General features: G+C 45.0%; 1 pseudogene; it reads left to right on the forward strand.

The window, feature by feature from the left end:
- The first annotated feature begins 3,326 nt into the window (after positions 1-3,326).
- Positions 3,327-17,563, forward strand: LOC137807386 (polyadenylate-binding protein 8-like; annotated as a pseudogene).
- Positions 17,564-22,007: the final 4,444 nt, after the last annotated feature.

Raw genomic sequence — 22,007 nt, forward strand, 5'->3', positions numbered from 1 at the left:
TTTACGAGCAAAACCACGCACCTGAAGGGTGTATGGATCCCTGTGTTCCCTCCGCCTTCCGCTCGGTTGATCTTTTGTAATTCAGAATTCCCTCCCTCTTTATTGGATCTTGAGTAACTATTTTGATTGCTCGTTTGATAAAGTTTAATCCTTTATATTTAATCACTTTTGTAGTTTGTAAACAGATTGGGATGTTAATTTATTTTATTTATTGCTGATAAAAAAAATATTATTCATGAGGGTAGAATTTTAGAACTTACCCTATCTACAACAAACTCATAAATAAATGTGTCGCCAGGCAATATAGGACATTGAGTTACCCCTTTTATTCCATCAAACCAAGGAGTTCCAATCTACCACATACAAACCATACACGTGAATAATCAATAAGAACAAATGAAAAGTCTAAATTAATCATTTAAATCTATTTTATTTAAGATTATATTTTGAAAAAATATTTTGGGGGAGGAGATGAAGCCAAACCTGTCTAATCCCATGCCAGTGGATGGAAAGGTTTTCTGTGATCAAAGTGTTGTTAACCTGAACAACAACTGTGTCAAACCTCCTGAGCCTGGATGGTGGGTCCTAGAGTTATTCCATTGACCGTGATAACAAGCTTTTTAAAGCCAACAGGGGACCTATACTCATACTTCACCTCCCATTTGTAATGTCTATTTTTGGCCTATGCATTGCGGAAATTCCCAAAAATAAGGAAGAAACAGAGAATGAACAATGTTGGAATAGCCCTTGAGCTGAACGGAGGCTCAACCATGCCTAGCAAGTAAAATAGGCGTAAGAAAGAGAGAAAGCTAATTGAGATATAGTTGAGAGATGTTAAAAACTGGGATGGTCTTTATATAATGGATTAACTGAAATAGATTGTTATTATATAATATATTTTATTGTTGGTTCCGCCTTTTAAACTAAGTTTGAGTGATGAAATGTGTTATAGTGAATAAGAAAAGCAACTAAGAAAGAAATCAAGTACTTATTGCATATATGATTCAATTAAATGAATATGGCAATAATGAATGGGAAGAGGATACTAAACTAACAGAAGAAGTCATCTAAGATGAATGAGGAAAACCTGATATCCTGTTTAATGAGTTATTCCAAATCTTAAAGGTCTCTGACCCAAGAACATGAGTATACAAAATTATCAAATAGTTTCCTCAACAACAGAAACTAAAACACTTTCTGCCATTATACAATTATACAAAAAAAAAAAAAACAATTAATAGACTAAAAGGAATTTTACTAAGACAAAAAAATATAGGTTGTGATCTTTGTATCAATGTTTTGTCATTAGTTGTTGCACACCTTCTCTGAAAGTAATTTCAAGTGCTTATCAACTCATTTATAACCATCATTTTTATCATTATGAATGAAGATTAATCAATATAAGAAGAATGCAATTACACAAACCAAATTGTGATAACATTTAATTAATTTCTCTTCAATAATATTAAATTCATTACTATATTGTAAACTTGTTTTATAGTTTATCTCTTACTTTCATACTTTGATTTTGTTATTAACAATAATAAATAAATAAATATGATCAATTTAGAGTAACCCTAACTCTCCAAAAATTATCAACGAACAAAATACTAACCAACCAACCTATTCTAAAAAAAATCTACTAGGAAATGAGACTTCTACCTAACTCCAGTAGAAAGACCTTTACCAATATGAATTGATAAACATAACTCACTACAAAACAAAAGTTTAGAACCTTGAATTGCAGACACTTGAAAGAAACTTAAATAATACCGTGAGTACAAAGACTGAACTCCAGTTCTCCATATATTATTAGTTTTTCAATTTCTTTTGTAAGTTGACCCTCACCATCGTTAGTCTTAATTATCAATCCTCTATACAACCACAAAAAAGTTCTTAAAAACTCAGTTAAAATAATCTCATCTCAAGAAATGAGGCACTGCATTGCAAACTTTTCCTCTTCTTAATTAATCCATTATACCTCATTTCTCATGTTATCTAAAAAAAAAAAAAAAAAAAAACTGTTTTAGAAACTTTATTCATCAGAATAAAAAAAATGATGCCATGAGTAAGCAAAATTGATATCATGAACCAATTGTTTTCAGAAACAAGTGAAAGACAAAACAGATAATATGGTGGACACTTGTCTGGACTTTGTTATTTCTTATCTTTTTACAGTAATGCTTTGATTCAGGCTCTTATATTGTTCTTTCGTAATTATGGCCAATCAGAAATAAAACTAAATAAAACAAAAACAAACATCTGAGTGCAAACATAAACAAAATCTAAACAAACAACAAAAAGAAAAATTAAATAAAAAAAAAGCAGTAGCAACAATTTTCAGTGAAATAAAAGATAAATAGCTTTCATTTTTCCAGCAATGATATAATCTTACCGAACTTCACAATATTGGACTTGTCCAATATCATAAACTTGAGTCTAGTAGAATTCAAATCCTCTCCAGTTCATCTTTTCTACAAGTCAATTTTCTGCAAAATCTGAATCTTTAGGAAAATAAACCTGGGCAAAATAGCTGAACCTATCATGTACAATCTACAAATCTTATGAGGCTGTATTTATGTGCTGTATAAGTTTATTTGTTTGTCCCTAAAGGTTATTGTAGCTGAAACTGTGTTAGGAAAGTCTTCACATTAGGGGGGTTGGAACTATTGAAGTGTTCCCATATTCTCTTTATTTTTTATTGATAAAAATATAAATAAAAAACAAATAATATATTAGCTGTCTGAGAAAAAGAAAGTAAATTACAAAAAAAGCCCTAATGATTCATTGTTTTGTTCTCCTTGGTTTTCTTTTGTTTTATGCCCGTTTGATTGGTCGCATGTAAGTATGACGTGTCGGGTAGACATGAATTGTCCCTTTTCTGATCCTGCAATCAGAAATTATACTCTTCTGAAAAGTGCAAAAGTGACCAACATCAACATCAACCAATGTGAAATTAAAAGGAAAAAGACACAACACGTGCCTCATTATAATTCGTGGCGACTCACACTAACACATAGCGCACAGACCTTTCTACTCGTGTTCTCTGGTTGGTTGGGAGCAATACTCTAAAATAAAAATAAAAAAATTCTCAGTTTCCTTATCGGGTAAAACCCTTGTCTATTTTAAGTCTCTCATTTGTTTTTTTTTTTTTTTTATCTAGACACACTTTTTATCCTGTGATTTCAGAGTGGTATTCTGGTGTGTTTTTTTAGGAGGATTCAATGTTTTTTTCATGAAAATAATGGCGTGATGATTTCTGTTCCATTGGCAAGTCCAACCAAAACACTGAATGGAAATGTTTCTTTGTATGTTGGAAGATTTTCATGTCATGTGATAATGTGATAGAGAATCGGTTATTATTTGATCTCTTTAATCAAGTAGCTCATGTTATTTCAATTAGAATTTGTCGGTATCAAACTAAACAATCTTCTCTTGGCTAAACATATGTCAATTCTATAACTGTTCAAGATGGTTTATTTTATCATTTGATTATTTAATTATTATTTTTTTCCATCTTAAATTTGATTACCGTAATTATTGTTGTTCGATTGTTATTGTTGTTGTCGAAATGGTTGAATATTATTTTAGAATTAAATGAAATGAATAAAAGAAATCTTGATTTAATTTTTTTATTATTGTTTTGGTAAGGTTTAACTTCTTTTGTTTTTGTTATTTTTAAGTGGTTCTGACTATTACTAATTTTTTAATTATGTTTGTATGTTTGATTATTTTTAAAAAATTTTTATTGAAGTTGTCAATTTGATAACTTTTGGATCGGTGTCTTGAGTTTTTGTTTTTCTTAGAATTGAATTGAAAAAGGAAAAAACATACACTGAGTTAATTGTTTATTCCTTTCTTTTTGTTTTTATCATTTCTTTTCTTTGTTGTCTGCATTCTATTATTGTGATCTAGTGGTTTAAGTATTTTTAATTGAAGTCTTGGATTTGGATATACTTGTTTAGATGATTGTGTTAATTTTGAACTGAGAAAACATTCTGATTTTTAGTTATTTATTATTATTATTATTTGGGGAACAGATATTCATTTCTTAATGTGCTCTGAATTTGATTATTGAATCTTCTTCTTCTGTCAGGGTCATAGGTGTGGTGTTTTTAATTGTGTTTAGTGTTTGTACCGCCCTGGTAGTCGGAAGTGATGACGTGGCACCAAGCTACAGTGTAGTCGTGTTGACAAGACGCCAGGTTGACAGAAGGGGAGGAAGTCGGGGGGGCTCGTGAAGTCGCCAGTGATTAAGTTGGCGTGTTCCGATCATTAAGCATACCAGGCGATCGCCCAGTAGAAGGTGAAGTCGCCAGATGTAAACTCAGGCGACCAAGCGATTGGAGATCGCCAGAGCAAGCACATCGCCAGAGATGAAAGTGGTGCAGATTATGAAGGCGGCCGGCGAGACCACAGGGAAGGTGTACGAGGGCACCCTAACTCGCCAGTTCCAGTAGAGATCGCGCTCCCAAGTTAGTTATGCACTGGGCAGTACCATGCATAAATAACTTAGCCAAAAAGAGAGTCAGAAGCAGCGCCCAAGTCAAGGAGGCTCCAGATGATGGCACGTGTACGACTGGATGCGAGCCACGTGTCCAGGTCTGTAACTGCCAGGAGAGAGAAAGTGACCAGGTATATAAGAGTTCTCAGCGAACTTTCTGAGGTACACACGTTCAGATTACACTCTTTACGCTTGCGAGTTCTAGAGCTTACTGTGAGAGAGAACATTGCACGGTTCCTTGAGATTTCCTGAGTGTTCTTGCTCTTAGTATTTGGTGGTTCGGTCACTGACTTGGGCGTTGGAGTGCGATCGGTCGCAGCGGTGCCGCTCTGTTCTTTTGCAGGTTCTTGAGGTGGATCTTGAAGGAGGACAGAGGTTCGAAGTGGTGCACAAGTCGATCCTTTGACGAGGCAGGTTCCAACGTTCTGGTCAACAGGCAGGATCATCAGGCGCCCACCGTGGGGCCATGTAAAACCTGTTCCCATCCACAGCGCGAGTTCTTGGAGGTTTTCGTGATTTTCTGTGTGGTTGTGTGCTGGTGCAACCGTAGTTTGTTGTTCGCTTGAGATTTGTTCGGTGTTTTCGCATTTTCCACCGTTCGTTTGGATTTTTGTTCGGTGAAGTGAAGTTTTCTGCTATTTACGTGCGATCTGTTCGGTGGGATTTGAGTTCCCTCGCTCGTTTGGTTATCTGTGGGAGAAGCGGTGGTTTCTGGTGGAGTTGTAGGTTTGTTTGAAGGTTTGCGGTGTTCTTGCGGAGTTTCGCGCAGTTTTTCCGATTGATCGCTGAATCGATCGTGGCTGAAGTAAGTGTTGTTCACTGCATTCTGTGATTCGCTAAGTTTCATGAGAAAAATGAGAAGCAATCGTTCAAGTCCGGTTGCGCCCGTCGCTGCTGAAGGCGCCGCCGCCATGACCATGGCGCAGATGGCGGAGATGATGCGTTCGTTGCAGGCAACTGTGGAAGCCTCGCGCATAGAACAGGCGAGAATGCATGAGGACCTGGTCGCCTCTCGCGCCAGGAATGAGGAGCTTAGCAAGGTGACTGAGGAGCTGCGTCAAGCTCTTCAGGAGCAGCAAGGGCGTTCTTATGCTGAAGAGGTTGCGCCGTCGTCGCCACCTCGTGTGTTTCCTATGCCTTTTGTTCAGGCGATTACTGACACGCCTATTCCTGCGAGTGTGGTTCCTGTTAAGGCTGTTTTCACCGGCGTGGAGGATCCTGAGGCTCATCTCACCACGTTCCATACGCAGATGATGCTGTCAAGGGGATCAGACGTCGTGTATTGCAAGATGTTCGTGAGCACGCTCCAGGGAACGGCTCTGGAATGGTTTGTGAGCCTGCCTAACGGTCACATAACCAGTTTTCAACAGTTCTCGAAGATTTTCGTCGAGCAGTACATTGTGAATAAGGCACCGCCCAGGGTGTCTTATGCATTCAATATCAGGGAGAGTCCCTCAGAGACTACCTGAATCGCTTTGGGGCGCAGATGGTCAGATCGCCGGCCAAAGATGAAGAAATGCTGGTCTATGCATTCAAGAAGGGCGTGTTGCCGGGACCGTTCCGCGAGGCGTTGATCAGGGCACACCCCGCCACGTTTGTTGAGGTTAGGCGACTTGCGGTGGCCCACATCGCCGACGAGAGCGAAGTCGCCGAGAAGAGAGGAAGCGTGGCTCCCGCTAGGCCACGCGCCCAGACGAGGATCCAGCCACAGAGGGTGTTGGAGACAGCGGCGGCCAGGAGGGATCAGAGGACTCGCCATCCTTATGATCCAAGGAAGAACAAGGGTAGGGGCTAAGGACGCCAGCAACCAGCACGCCGGGAATACAATCGCCCGCCTAAGCACAAGTTTGTCATGGGATTGGAGGATCTGATCGCCATTCCCAACATATCCGCTAGGTTGAAGGCGCCAGAAAAGGTGGGCGACAAGGTGTTGGGACCAAAGCCAGACGCCTGGTGTGAGTTTAACCAAGGCTTTGGCCATACAGTGGACTCATGTTTAGCATTAGGATACCAGCTCGACGATCTGGTAAAGAGCGGGTTCCTAAATGATTATTTGCTGGACAGGAGGACGGGGGGCGCGTCGAGCTCCCAACCAGCAGGTGCTGAAGCTCAGCAGCACGAGATGCCCACGCACGGAGAAATCCACACCACCGCAGGGGGTTTCTCAGGCGGTGGATGCACCGCATCACAGAGGAAGAAGTACGCAAGGTCTGTGATGACGGTGGATATGTTTGAAGACCACTCGCCAGAAGTGGATATTACATTCACCAAGCAAGATCTCCGGGATGTTGTGCCTCATGACAACGATCCCATAGTAATTTCGTTGATAACAGCAGGAAGAAAGGTCCACAGGGTGCTGGTGGACCAGGGAAGCTCGGCAGATGTGATGTTCTGGCCAACTTTCACGCAGTTGGAGCTGCCCCTTGACCAGCTGAGGCCCTATGGAGGGTGTTTGTATGGATTCGCTGGTGACCAAGTGGAGGTTAGGGGGTACATAGAGTTAAGGACAACGTTTACAGACGTGGCGGGTTCAAGAACGGAAAAAATCAAGTATCTGGTTGTAAACGCTCCTTCAGCGTACAACATCCTGTTGGGAAGACCCACGCTCAATAGGATAGGTGCCATACCATCAACCCGGCACATGAAGGTGAAGTTGCCGTCCTTGGAGGGGGTGGTCATCACCATCAAATCCGATCAGAAGGAAGCAAAGAAGTGCTATGAGAATAGCCTGAAAAACAAGAGATCGGTGAGTTACGTAACAACCACCCCGCCTCCCGGTGTGAAGCCCAGACCAACGGTAACAGAAGAGGTCGCCGGGAGGGACGTGGAGATGGTAGACGCTGAGCTGGGGGAGGGGAATGATGGTCTGGGGGAGGAAGAGGCAAGGAATCGCCCTGAGGAAGCGAGAGAACTGGGAATCGCCAGGGCGGTGATCGCCAGAGAAACCAGACCAAAACCCGTCGAGCAGTGGCTCGAGAGAGAAATCGGGGGAAAGATCTTCAAGCTGGGAAGATCCCTGGAGGTTGAGCTCCAGGACCAGATCGCCAAGGTGATTGAGCGGCATCTGGACGCGTTTGCATGGTCCGCTTCGGACATGCCCGGGATCGATCCCGACTTTTTGTGCCATCATCTGGCGATGGACAACTTGGTAAGACCAGTGCGACAAAGAAGAAGAAAGTTCAACGAAGAGAGGAGGCAGGCGATCAGGGACGAAACACAGAAGCTCCTCGCTGCAGGCCACATCAGGGAAGTTCAGTACCCTGAATGGTTGGCAAATGTCGTGCTGGTGAAGAAGAGTAACGGGAAATGGCGCATGTGCGTCGATTTCACTGACCTGAACAAGGCTTGCCCAAAGGATTCGTATCCTTTACCAAGCATAGACGCCCTGGTGGATAGTGCTGTAGGGTGTAAGCTGTTGAGCTTCCTGGATGCCTTCTCGGGGTATAATCAGATTAAGATGCATCCCATGGATGAAGAGAAGACAACCTTCATGACGGAGAGATCGTGCTACTGCTACAAGGTGATGCCGTTTGGGCTGAAGAACGCGGGGGCCACGTACCAGAGGCTGATGGATCGAGTACTTGCACCGATGCTGGGAAGGAACGTGCAAGCGTACGTCGATGACATGGTCGTGACCTCGCCGGAAAAAAGCAAGCACGTTGCAGACTTGGAAGAATTGTTCACGACGATCGCCAAGTTCAGATTAAAGCTTAATCCAGAGAAATGTATTTTCGGCGTGGAGGCTGGAAAGTTTTTGGGTTTCCTCTTGACTGAAAGAGGCATAGAGGCCAACCCTGATAAGTGTGCCGCCATCCTGGCGATGAGGAGCCCAACTACGGTGAAGGAGGTTCAACAGCTAACGGGTCGGATGGCAGCCCTGTCCCGCTTTGTGTCAGCTAGCGGAGAAAAGGGCCATCCCTATTTTCAGTGCTTGAGGCGCAATAACAAATTTGCGTGGACGAAGGAGTGCGAGGAAGCCTTCGTCAAGCTGAAGGAATATTTGGCGAGCCCGCCGGTCTTATGCAAACCGCTGGTGGGAACCCCTCTCAGGTTGTATTTTGCTGTAACTGAGAGGGCGGTGAGTGCGGTGCTCGCCCAGGATCAAGATCAGGCTCAAAAGCCTATTTATTTTGTGAGTAAGGTGTTGCAGGGCCCCGAAACGAGATATCAGGCCCTGGAAAAGGCTGCGCTGGCTGTGGTATTTTCGGCGAGGAGGTTGCGCCACTATTTCCATAGCTTCACCATTCTGGTGATGACTGACCTGCCCATCCAGAAGGTCCTGAAGAAGCCTGATGTTGCAGGAAGGATGGTGAAATGGGCAGTAGAATTGTCAGAGTTTGATATTAAATATGAGCCTCGAGGCCCGATCAAGGGGCAAATCTTTGCAGATTTCGTGGTTGAGCTCTCATCTGAGGCGACGCGAGTTGAAGGGGACGACTTCCGTTGGGTACTCTCGGTGGATGGATCGTCGAACCAGCAGGGCAGCGGTGCTGGAGTCATTTTGGAAGGACCCAACGGCGTGCTGATCGAACAATCTTTGAGATTTGCCTTCAAAGCCAGTAACAATCAAGCAGAATATGAGGCGCTGATCGCCGGGATTTTGCTGGCCAAGGAGATGGGAGCCAGGGTGTTAATAGCCAAGAGCGACTCGCTGCTAGTCACAGGGCAAGTAACAGGCGAGTTCCAGGCTAAAGATCCACAAATGGCGGCCTATTTGGAGTATGTGCAGGAATTGAAGAGTTCCTTTGCCTCCTTTGAAGTAGTACATGTGCCCAGGGAGCAGAATGCCTGAGCTGACTTGCTAGCTAAGCTCGCCAGCTTAGGCAAGGGGGGTAGGCAGAGGATGGTGATTCAAGAAACTCTGAAGACGCCGAGAGCATTTGTGGCAGATCACCTGGTTCTTCAGATAAGCAAGTCGACGGAGAAAGCAGCGAGAAGTCATAAGTCCTTGACGCAAGAGACTTTGAGATCGCCGAGAATTAGAGCATGTCGAGGAGAGAAGGTGAACATGACGCAGGTCTGCGCGATCCATGAGCCAGACACCTGGATAACACAGTACAAGCGATGCCTGGCAGATGGCCTTCCCCCACTGGATCCGACAGAGGCTAGGAAGGTAAAGAAAAATTCTAGCAAGTACACATTGATTGATGGCGATCTGTACAGGTTTGGGTTCACTCACCCACTCCTGGAATGCGTACATGGCGAGAAGTGCACGAGAATCATGGCAGAGCTCCACGAAGGTATATGCGGAAGCCACGTCGGGGGTCGAGCTCTGGCCGCAAGAACTCTCCGTGCAGGGTATTACTGGCCATCGATGAGAGAAGACTGCAAGAAGTATGCCCAATGTTGCAAACAATGCCAACAGCACGCCGATTGGCACAAGGCGCCTCCTGAAGAGTTGAAGTCGATCTACAGCCCTTGGCCGTTTCATACGTGGGGAATCGACATCCTGGGACCTTTCCCGCTGGCGATCAGGCAGATGAAGTACTTGGTGGTGGCGATTGAGTATTTCACCAAGTGGATCGAAGCAGAGCCAGTGGCCCAGATCACCGCACACAAGATCGAAGGTTTCGTGTGGAAGAATATTGTGTGCCGGTTTGGAGTGCCCAAGCGCCTGGTGTCAGATAATGGGACTCAGTTTGCAAGCCACTTGTTGAAGAAGCTGTGCGAAGGGGTGGGAATTCAACAAGTGTTTGCATTCGTCGAGCACCCTCAGACGAATGGCCAGGTGGAGTCAGCTAATCGGGTGTTGCTGAGAGGTTTGAAGAGAAGACTAGAGAAAGCCAAAGGAAGCTTGGCTGAGGAGGTACCCCGTATAGTCTAGGCGTACCACACCACGGAGCAGTCAGGAACCCATGAGACTCCATTCAGCTTGGTCTATGGGTGTGATGCAATGATTCCAGTAGAGATCTAGGAGAGCTCGCCGAGATTCCAGAACTTTGTAGAGGAAGACTCGAATGAAGAGAGAAGGCTGAACCTGGATCTACTGGATGAAGTCAGGGAAGAGGCGAGATTGAAGGCTAAAGCAGTGAAGAGAAGGGTTGAACGAAGATACAACTCGAAGGTGATGCCAAGACAGTTTAGAGAAGGCGACCTGGTGATGAGGAAAGCCCACCAGTACGAGATGGAGAATAAACTGTCGCCCAAGTGGATAGGGCCGTTCAGAGTAACCGAGGCGCTCGGGAACGGCGCCTACCGCTTAGAGACATTGGAAGGAGGGGCGATTCCTCGCACTTGGAACGCCACGCACCTAAAGTTGTATTACAGTTAAGAAGCCTTGTAAGTAAAGACAAACGCGAAGTTATATTACAATGTCTCTGTTGAAACAGTTTGAAGGGGGCACTCTTTTTTCCCTAAGGAGGGTTTTTAATGAGGCCACCCAATAAAGAGAAGTTTTCGAAGTACAAGTTGTTTTAGATTGCGTGCCTGTTGTTTTCAGAAAGTTTTGAAGAAAGACCTTGTCACTTGTATGTGGCTTAAGGCAAGTTAAAGATATGTTGCATGCTTTCTAAAAAGTTTTAAGTCCTCATCGTCTTTCGGCGTTCGGAGGCACCAGTTAAAAGTTTTAAGTCCTCATCGTCTTTCGGCGATCGGAGGCACCAGCTAAAAGACCTCAACGCCCTCGCGCGTCCTGAGGCGAGTTAAAGACCTCCTCGCCGTCGAGCGAGTGCAGGCGAGGAAGAGCGAAAAGTCCTCAGTGTTTCTGGGGGCGAGGAGATGTAACCCCTGGGGCAATGTAGAGGCACCAGTGAAAAGTCCTCAGTGTTTCTGGGGGCGAGAAGATGTAACCCCCGGGGCAATGTAGAGGCAAGTAAAAGACCTTCTCGCCTATGAGCGAGTTCAGGCAAGATAAAATCCTCTCGTCTCGAACGATTTCAGGTACGGTGTTAAGGGTGGACGAAGTTTGGAAGGTGGCTAAGGTAGGTTCGAAGAGAACGCCTAGCCACCCGGTCTTTTATTCTGAAGTTCAGGAGGGTAGAGAAGGATCCGAAAGGCGCCTCTACCCCCAGATAAAAGAACAATGGCCAAGGCATGAAGCCAGAAAGAAGCTGATATCGCCAAGAGTCTTTGGCGACCAGGAAAAGTTCAAGCAGCGGCGAGAAAGTTAAAAACCCATGCTGATGGAGCAGATCGGGGGAAGAAATGTTTTAAGCCAGTGGTTGAGTTGAAGTTCGTTGCTTGAAGAGTGATTTTACGTTAAGGTTAATTGCCTTAAGATTACGAGCTGTGAAAGTGATTATTGCTTGAAGTTGAAACGGTTCGAAACAGTTAAGTGCGAGATCGGGCCTACAAAATCACTAAGTTATTTTTGCTGAAGTAAAATTGCGCAAGGAAAGTTGAAGCAGGCAAAGAAATTGCAGAAAGAAATACAAAGGCAATTTCATTAAAGTAAATACTAGTTCAAAGCACATGGACAGGAAAATATGAAGGTTATTACAATTGCACAAAGAAAAAGCATAAAGGTGATGGATGAGGGGAAATTGATCAGTCTTCGACGGGAACCACTTTCCCATCCACCACCTCGTTGTTCAAAGACACCATGCTGAGATCCAGATCGGGGAACATTCATGCAAACTGTTCCCGTGCAACAGCGAATCCGGCAGCCAAAATTTGGGCAGAACTCATTTTAAGATCTTCAATCTGCTTCTGGAGTCCTTCAGTTTGCTCCTTCAGCCCCTTATTTTGCTGCTCCAGCTCTTCGATTTGTTTCTTGAGTTTTTCGTTGATCTCTTGAGCTTGGAGAAGGTCTTCAGCAACCTTCTTGGATTCCGCTTGCACTTGGCCCAGTTCAGCAGTGATTTTCCCTTTCTCTTTGTTGGCCTCGGCAAGCTCAGCAATGGCGTCGTCCCTCGCCTTCTCCACCTTACCCAGGAAGATCTCCCGATCAGCAGACCTCTGCTCCAGTTTTTTTACCTTGGCGGCGTCAGTTTTTATCGAAGCTTCCAAGTCAACCACCTTAACGCGATAAGGCACAATTTTGCTCTCTAATTCGATCTTTTCTTGAGCCAGTTGTTGTACCTTATGGCAGAGTTCAGTGGCCTCCTTGCGCGCAAATCGGAGCTCGGTGCTCATCGCATCTTCTACTCGGGAGTGTTCAATCTCCGCGAGCGTCAGATTGAAGGACAATTTCTCCACCTCAACCTTCATGGTGCTGTTCTCAGTTTTAAGGTTGAAGAGGTCGTCCTGGAGCTTCCTGGTGGAGCTCTGCACCGCTCTAGTTATGATGGCGGGGATGTCTTCTGCTATCGTCTTCAGCTTAGCAGATAAAGGCTCCCACATCCTCGTGACCTCAAGAGGGAGGTTTGCAGCTTGGAGAGGCGTTGGGTGGGCCTGTTGTTGGTTTTCGTCGCCACCTTCTTTAGTTGGTTCTTCAGTAGGCGCTTCTGCTCGTGGTGGCGACGTCGGGGACTCAGTGATCAGAATCAGAGAGGTGTGGGTAACCTCATCCCCGATTGGAGCAACATCTGCGGCTGAGGCGTTGGAAGGAGGTCCCCCTCCAGCTGATACATATGGCGTGGAGGCGCTTGGGGGGTCCTCCAAGAAATTATCTTCGGCGGCCTCAACCGCGGGTGGTGCAGTTGCCAATGGAATGGCTTGGACTGGGGAAGCCGGAGCTGGTGGAGATGGCATTGTTGGAGGTGGAGCAGGCGTGGATGGCGGTGTTGAGGTTGGAAGAGGGGGTGGGGCAGGTGGTGAAGAAGGTGCCACCCTCTTCCTCTTTGGAACGAGGCCATCTTCGGTGACCTCGTCATCTTCTTCCTCCTCCTCGTGGACTACCTGGGGAGCTTTCCTCTTGGGCCTTTTGAGGACAAGTTTTTTACGCTGGGCGGCGGGTTGGACGTCGGAGGGAGCTGGGCCCTTAGGTGGCGATCGGCCCTGTGCGGCGGCGATCTCCACCACAGAATTTGGCACTGTTTGAGAGCCCGTTGCCAACCCATGGAGTCGGGCGAGCGTCCTCAATTCAGCAAGCTTGTCCTGGCCCAACATGTTATCTGCATAAGAGCAAAAATGCATGGGTTAGTTCAGAGAGAAGATAAATGCATAAGGCAGTATGCAACAGCAAAGCAGACAAATAGTGCAGAAATATAAAACCAAAGTCTTGCGCACAACGCACAAGACGCCCAGAAACAGTTAACAGAAGCAAGTATTAAAACAAGAGGCTCGAATGTTCTAACCTATTCGAATTTCGAGTTGGTCCTCAAAGAATTTGAAGCAGATCAGGGTGGTGGTGAGGAAGGTGATGTTGGCATCCGCCACACTCTTCCAAAAGAAGCAAAGATCCCTGTCCAGTGCACCCATGCTATCAGGACTTCTGGGTCTCCTGAAGCAGCTCTTGGACTCTTTGCTCCCCTTGTTTACCCAGTACAAGGGGAAGCCGTCGAGTAGGGAAGTGTCCTTGTCGTTGGGGCGCACTTGGACGAACTTTCCCTTCCAGTCTTTATAGGACTGCTGGAAGATGGAGAGGATCGACCTCCCAGCAATCCCATTCAAGCTCACCCACAGGCGGTCTCCTGGGTGCTTGGCTTCAAAAAGGAACAAGAATACGTCTACGGATGCTGGCAACCCCAGATGGTCGCACATCACTTGGAATGCTCGCACAAACGCCCAGCTGTTGGGGTGGAGCTGGGCGGCGGCAATGTTGAGCTCGGTGAGGAGCTCCCTCTCGAAACGTGTAAAGGGAAACCTTAGTTTCACCTTCTTGAATAGCGTTGTGTAGACGAACGGGCAAGGTAGCACTGTCATCTTCTCATCGTGCTCCTTGTGGAATGATTGATGAAGTTCATCCCCCTTCTTCAACCGCAAAACTGCCCCCGCAGTGTTCACAGAAGATGTTTCCCTCAGCAGGGTCGAGTTGGCCCAGGGATACAATTTTTTGAAGTCTGGTGTGGGGACGGAGGCTCCTCCGGTGACTGGCGGAGTAGCCTGGGCCAGGTTGGGGCAGAAAGGTGCAGGCCTCTCAGCCTGGGAAGATGAAGCACCGCGTGCTCGCGGTGGGTTAAGTGCTTGAGAAGAAGGGTTTCGCGATGAAGGAGGAGGATTCGGGGTGATCTTGGTGCGAGTCATGATGGAAGCTGCAAAGGAAGAAGAAAAGGAAAAAATGATCAGGGGTCACAGAGGCTGACTCGATCATGGAAGAAAGGTGAAAAATGAACGAGCGTAGGTTCGTTGCAACGATTGACGAAGCCCTAAGTTACGAAGAAGGAGAAATCGCAAAGACAACCCACAACGTATGCACCAGACAGTTACAGGATGATGCGAATCGGTTAAAATGCAGGGAAAACCAGCAGAAGAAGGAAAGGAAGTACCTTTTTATGATCAGAAAGGCGATGAAGAATGTTGGTGATTCAGAGAGTTGAAGAACGTCGAGAGCTTTTTCGCAGAAGAAGGTTAGAGCGTTTGTGAATACGAAGAAAAGTGATGGAACAGTGTGGAGTGAAAATGGGTTTAAGGGTTTTTCGAAACGGGTTTGGGAAGCGCAAACGGTAACTGAAGGTAACCGTTGATGAAGCCACGTGTCGAGCGATGGGTGAGGGGTTTGGTGGAGCGTCAGAGAAGCAGAAAGTACAACCGCTTGGATTTCTGCGTCAGGGCCACGTAGGTCGGTGTTGACGTGACTCTTTCAGTCTTTTCGCTGGACAAGTCTTCGCTTAAGACTGGGGGGCTTGTGTACCGCCCTGTTAGTCGGAAGTGATGACGTGGCACCAAGCTACAGTGTAGTCGTGTTGACAAGACGCCAGGTTGACAGAAGGGGAGGAAGTCGGGGGGGGCTCGTGAAGTCGCCAGTGATTAAGTTGGCGTGTTCCGATCATTAAGCATACCAGGCGATCGCCCAGTAGAAGGTGAAGTCGCCAGATGTAAACTCAGGCGACCAAGCGATTGGAGATCGCCAGAGCAAGCACGTCGCCAGAGATGAAAGTGGTGCAGATTATGAAGGCGGCCGGCGAGACCGCAGGGAAGGTGTACGAGGGCACCCTAACTCGCCAGTTCCAGTAGAGATCGCGCTCCCAAGTTAGCTATGCACTGGGCAGTACCATGCATAAATAACTTAGCCAAAAAGAGAGTCAGAAGCAGCGCCCAAGTCAAGGAGGCTCCAGATGATGGCACGTGTACCACTGGATGCGAGCCACGTGTCCAGGTCTGTAACTGCCAGGAGAGAGAAAGTGACCAGGTATATAAGAGTTCTCAACGAACTTTCTGAGGTACACACGTTCAGATTACACTCTTTACGCTTGCGAGTTCTAGAGCTTACTGTGAGAGAGAACATTGCACGGTTCCTTGAGATTTCCTGAGTGTTCTTGCTCTTAGTATTTGGTGGTTCGGTCACTGACTTGGGCGTTGGAGTGCGATCGGCCGCAGCGGCGCCGCTCTGTTCTTTTGCAGGTTCTTGAGGTGGATCTTGAAGGAGGACGGAGGTTCGAAGCGGTGCACAAGTCGATCCTTTGACGAGGCAGGTTCCAACGTTCTGGTCAACAGGCAGGATCAGTGTTATTACCATTTTTTTTATCCAAGTACTGGATTTCATGAATAATGTGTTGGGATTGAGTGAGTTTTAAAATTAGATTAAAAAGTAAAAAAATAATACATTCTCGATTAATGTTTGTGTATTATCATTATTAATTGTTAACAAGAGAGTTACTTTTTCAGCTTTTAGAATGGGTTCTTTATTAGATTATTTTGATATAACCCAATTGTTCTTTTTACATTTTTGTATCTGCTGTTCTGTTCAAGGATCTAAAAGTGGGTGGGTAGTACTTAATTTAGAATAGGTTGTAGATTTTGATATGCTTTGTCTATTTATTTGTTTGGTATAAATTTTGTGTATAAAAGTTCGGATACTTTTAAAATATTTTTTTTATTTAATTTATTTATTTGCAGATAAAAAAAAAATAGATTATTTTGATGTAGACTTTTTTTTTTGTCTAAGTTTAGATTTGGTGTTGATTTACATATATTTGTGTTCTCACCTATAATATATTTGTATTGTTCAATGCTTACAAAAAAATAATTTAATTTATGTTGCACTGCTATGGAACATTTTAACTTCATTATTCTCAATGGAAAATCCATTCACATTATGTTTTTTCATCGTGATCCCAATATTAAAAAGTGGATATGCAAATGTGTTCATAAAGAATCTGGACACGTCGGTAGATAACAAGGCATTGATACTTTTTCTAAAGGGTATGGATTTGTCCAATTTGACAATGATGAGTCTGCTCAGAATGCTATCAAAAAATTGAATGACATGTTAATAAATGATAAGAAGGTCTATGTTGAGCTTTTTGTTCAAAGTCAGGAAAGGACTCCACCTAATGGATCATCGAAGTTCACTAATGTGTATGTGAAAAACTTTTCTGAAACTATACACTGAGGAAGACTTTAAGCAACTCTTTAATACCTATGATACTATAACTAGTGTTGTGGTCATGAAAGACGCAAATGGAAAGTCCAAATTTTTTGGTTTTGTGAATTTTTGAAAGTCCAGATTCAGCTACTACTGCAGTTGAAAGGTTAAATGGAACAACAATCAATAATGACAAGGTTTTATATGTGGGGAGAGCTCAAAGGAAGTTAGAAAGAGAGGTAGAGTAAAGCTAAAAATAAATTTGATCAACTTCAAGGGGCTAATTTGTATCTGAAAACTTTGATAGTAGCTTTAATGATGAAAAATTGAAAGAGAACTTTTGTGTGTTTGGAACAACATCTTGTAAGGTACACTTTGGTTCGTTCTATGTTGATTTATTTTTTTATAGAATGTCTAAAATTACTTCATCATTGTATTTATTTCATATTGTGCAGGTAATGGTTGATGCTCTTGAACGTAGCAAGGGTTGTGGTTTTGTTGCTTTCCCTAATATGGAAGAAGCTAGTAAAGCGATAAATCTTTATTTGTATTAGATTGACATAATAAATATTATATATTGTTTACTCTTTCTTCTATCTATTTATTTACATATGAATGGAATGAATGGAAAGATAATTAGATAAAAGTCTCTCTATGTTGCAGTAGTTTAACGAAAAGAAGAAAGGAAGGCTAATCTACAGATGATTTGGTGATTTTGTGTTTTGTTTTAAGAAAAAATTATACTTTAACAACTTAAAGAAGTTGTATATAGACCTGATGTGACAATTTTAACAATAAAAAAAATGTAATAAAAGATAAATATATAAATAAATGATGTGAAAAATATTAAAATAATAGTATTAAGAGTTGTAGTAAGGGTGTAGAAAAAGAGTGGGTTGTGAATTTATCATGTTCTTGTTTTAAATTGTGTATTAATTTTGTTGTAACATTTTATAAACTTTTTATTGTATTCAGACTCAGTTTTCTCATATGATTGTACCCGTTGAAATGAATGGGTATCATCCAATGGGATCATTCCATCCTCATATATATTTTGGTTCAGGAACATCTAGTTTTGTTTCACCAATCGGCTATGGTTTCCAACCCCATCTCTTGCCACCAGGCATGCGAGGTGTTGCTTCAAATTTCATCATGCCATACCATTTTCAAGAACAAAGGATGAATCCTATACGAAGGGTTGGAAATAACCAGGTGATTATGCATAGTAAAGTTGTGTTCTTCATCCATACACAATTATACCTCCTTTTAAATTTGAAATTTTTTAATCTAGATCTCTTCCAACCATGGAATTAAATACATGTCAAATGGTCAAAATGACATAATTTTTATAGTGTTCCACATCGTCTTTGTTCCTTTGAAAACATGTTTTTTTTTATCAGCAATGAATAAATAAAATTAAAGGGGATACTTCAGGGGTATCCCAACCCATATACAGTAACCTGAAGTGGACTTCCTAAAAAATAACCAAAAAAAAACCAACATCGGCGACCACCGACTACACATATGGAGAACGCCGTTTCATCGATCGGCGATCATGTAGACAGAACGTCGCTTCATCAACCGGCGATCATGTTGACCTTTGCATACCTACGGCGACCACCGACTACACACATGGAGATCGCCGTTTCATCAACCGGCGATCATGTTAACTTGTGTAACTTCAACAACCTCCGACTACACACAACCGGCGATCATGTTGACCTTTGCATACCTATGGCGACCACCGACTACACACATGGAGATCGTCGTTTCATCGACCGGCGATCATGTTGACTTGTATAACTTCAGCAACCTCCGACTACGCGCAACCGGCGATCATGTTGACCTTTGCATACCTACGGCGACCACCGACTACACACATGGATATCGCCGTTTCATCGACCGACGATCATGTTGACCTTGTATAACTTCAGCAACCTTCGACTACACACATATGGAGAATGCCGCTTCTTCGATCGGCGATCATGTTGACCTATGGAGAGCGCCGCTTCATCAACCGGCGATCATGACAGCCATACAAGAGGTCACTAAGCTTAGAAGAGGTCATAAAGTAGTTTGGGGTATAGGTCTCCTCTAGCTTAGAAGAGGTCACTAAGCTTGACGTGTATGAACATATTTTCCTGCATCCTCATCCACCCCTACCACAACCGAGAGCACACTATGCCCTTCCTACCTAGACCCTCGTATAGGACACATTCATCTGCAGCTGCTGATGCACAGTAGGGGGTTCATCACCCATTCAGCAAAAGAGCAATTAAAGTGTTTTGACTTGTACTTCAGCCATAACCAAGTGATCCTGCCGCTAACTTTCGCGTGGAGGGAATGTTTCGTTGCTTCCCTTGCCTCGTTTATGCAACTGTGCAATCTACAAGAACGCTCTTGGAACCGTCTCCGGGAACTTCGAACACACCCTGCAAAAAACACAGATGGCGCCTCTGGCGGCCGTTTGCACTCCGACGCTCAAGTTAGCGGCAGGATCATTTGGCGCCCCACGGTGGGCGCCAAATGATCCTGCCGCTAACTTTCGCGTGGAGGGAATGTTTCGTTGCTTCCCTTGCCTCGTCTATGCAACTGTGCAATCTACAAGAACGCTCTTGGAACCGTCTCCGGGAACTTCGAACGCACCCTGCAAAAAACACAGACGGCGCCGCTGGCGGCCGTTTGCACTCCGACGCTCAAGTTAGGTCACAGAACCACCAGAAAAACAATGAGAAAACTAGTAAAATGTGTGTGTTCCAAAAGAATCTCCCTCTCAGTCTCACTCTGATTCTCTCTTATACTTCTCTCTGCATCTGTGCCTAACAGAATTCTGTTATGCTTTTCTGCAGAGACGTACCTCCGGAATCAGTGAAACATGAGCGTCTGTGCGTGTCTGAGCTTGTCTGTACCTTTAGCGACACGGAGTGCAGCTTTATCTGGGCCGCGCCCCTCTTAGACAGTGACACGTGGAGGCATGCAACTCACATCTAACCGTGCACGTGCCACCCCCTGAAGGGCTCTAGCGCATCTCTTTGTGCGCCTAAGTTATTCCCTTGCGGAGTAACTTAGCGCGTTTCTTCCATCTGGGTGAAATCGCACATTCCCAGGAGAACGCCAGGTGTGGCTGGACTAGGCACACTCACCAAGCATTGCTCCCTGCATACACGATTTCCCCTTCACGATGCCGTGCACGTAATGGGTTGAGAGAGTAACCAATCACTGACCGGTTTACTGACTCCCTCAGGCCACTCTCGTGCACGACTATACCGACGAGGAGCTCTTCTTTCTCTGAGGTATGATCATGCGAGGTCCATGCGTAACGCTCTCGCTGGGAATCTCAGTCCCAGTTTAACTGCATGTAACAGGAAACCCCGATGACCATGCACCCGATGACTGATCGGTGCTCTATTGCTTCTCACGTTCTCCCCCGGGTGTTTATCTTGGAACTGATCTGTCGGTGGCCACTCGGTTACTGACCACCGATCTCCACACCGGGGGATCTCCTCCATGATTACTCTGCCACCTGATCCACGTGTCCCCCGTTTATCTTGGAACTGATCTGTCGGTGGCCACTCGGTCACTGACCACCGATCTCCACACCGGGGGATCTCCTCCATGATTACTCTGCCACCTGATCCGCGTGTCCCCCAGTGAGTGGTCCATGTGGTCATCTGCTGCTGACGTCATCGACTACCGATGACCGATCGGATCACCACCGTGGGGCTCGATATAAAACATCAGTCCCACCACACAAGTTTTTCAGTTCCAGTTGCAGTTTCCAACCTAGTTCCAGCCCTCAAATCGCAGATAGTCAAGGGGGGCTTCCAGAAACCACGAACATGAGACCCGCACGCACTAGGAGCGAAGAGATGACCATACGACAAATCATGGAGAAGCCTTCCAATCAGTGACTGAAGAAGCCAAGGCTGACCAGTTAAGGCCATTCCGTGAGCGCGGAATGTGGCAAACCTTAAGTTGTACATCAGTAAAGTCAGCCTAGCTCGGTGTCAGCGCAACCACTCGAGCATAGCCGCCCCGTGAGTGAATGGTTACCTTGTGCCAGGTAAGACAGGGGCATGAGTACCATGCAGGAGAGCCCGTCAGCTCGACCCAAGGGTTCGGGGGAGGTCATCAGTGATTGGGCACAAGAGGCGAGTCGTGAGCTCAACTCAGATGTTGGTCAGCCCAGAAAAGGGTCATAGAAGTGCTGGACAACGTAGCCTGTCGGTGAAAGGTCAAGCCATCAGGACAACTCCTCTAAAAGGTACATTACGACTCATGTGCACTGACCCTTGGCTCAGAGACAATATGGACATGGGCACCCTAGATCGCAGCTCGCCACCGGTGTGTTTCGAGCCTTTGAACAGACGGAGATAGAAGGGCTAAAGTCTACCGTTAGAGTCAACCAGCAAGAAGAGGCCTCGGCCAGTCAAGATGTGGCTTGAGAAGGAGATCAACGACAAGACGTTTTAAGTTGGGGAAACTTTAGACGGCGAAACACAAGACCAGATCGCCAAGGTAATAAGTAGAAGTAATTTCAGTTAAAGCAGTTTTTCAAGGGGCACTCGTTAAGAAGTAGTTTCAGTTAAAACAGTTTTATCAAAGTTTCCAAGTCATTTAAGTTCGCATGCTTACTGTTTTAAGTTTCCAGAAAAAAGACCCCAGTTTAAAGATTATGGCATGCATTCAGTACAAGGTTTTAAAGCATAAGTTCCAAGTCCTCATCGCCGCTCGGCGATCGGAGGTACTAGTATAAAATTTTAAGACCTCATCGCCACCTGGCGATCGGAGGAAAACAAGTAAAAGTTTTCAAGTCCTCATCGCCACCTGGCGATCACAGGCATGAGCATAAAGTTTCTAAGTCCTCATCTCCATCTGACGATTGGAGGCACAAGCACAAAATTTTTAAACCCTCATCGCCACCTGGCAATCGGAGGTGGAAGTTAAAGTTTTAAAAGTCCCCATAAGTCAAAGTTTTAAAGTCCCCATCGTTTTTCGGCGATCAGTGGCAATAGTTAAAGTTTTAAAGTCCCTGTCGTTTTACGGCGATCGGTGGCAGTAGTTAAAAGTTTTAGAGACCTCATCGTCTTTTGGCGATCAGAGGTACCAGAAGTGCAAAAAGCCCTCAGCGCTCTCGTGCATTTTGAGGCCAGAGAA

The sequence above is a fragment of the Phaseolus vulgaris genome, chromosome 11 (genome assembly GCF_051622355.1).
Source record: "Phaseolus vulgaris cultivar YP4 chromosome 11, ASM5162235v1, whole genome shotgun sequence".
In the NCBI taxonomy this organism is placed as follows: domain Eukaryota; kingdom Viridiplantae; phylum Streptophyta; class Magnoliopsida; order Fabales; family Fabaceae; genus Phaseolus; species Phaseolus vulgaris.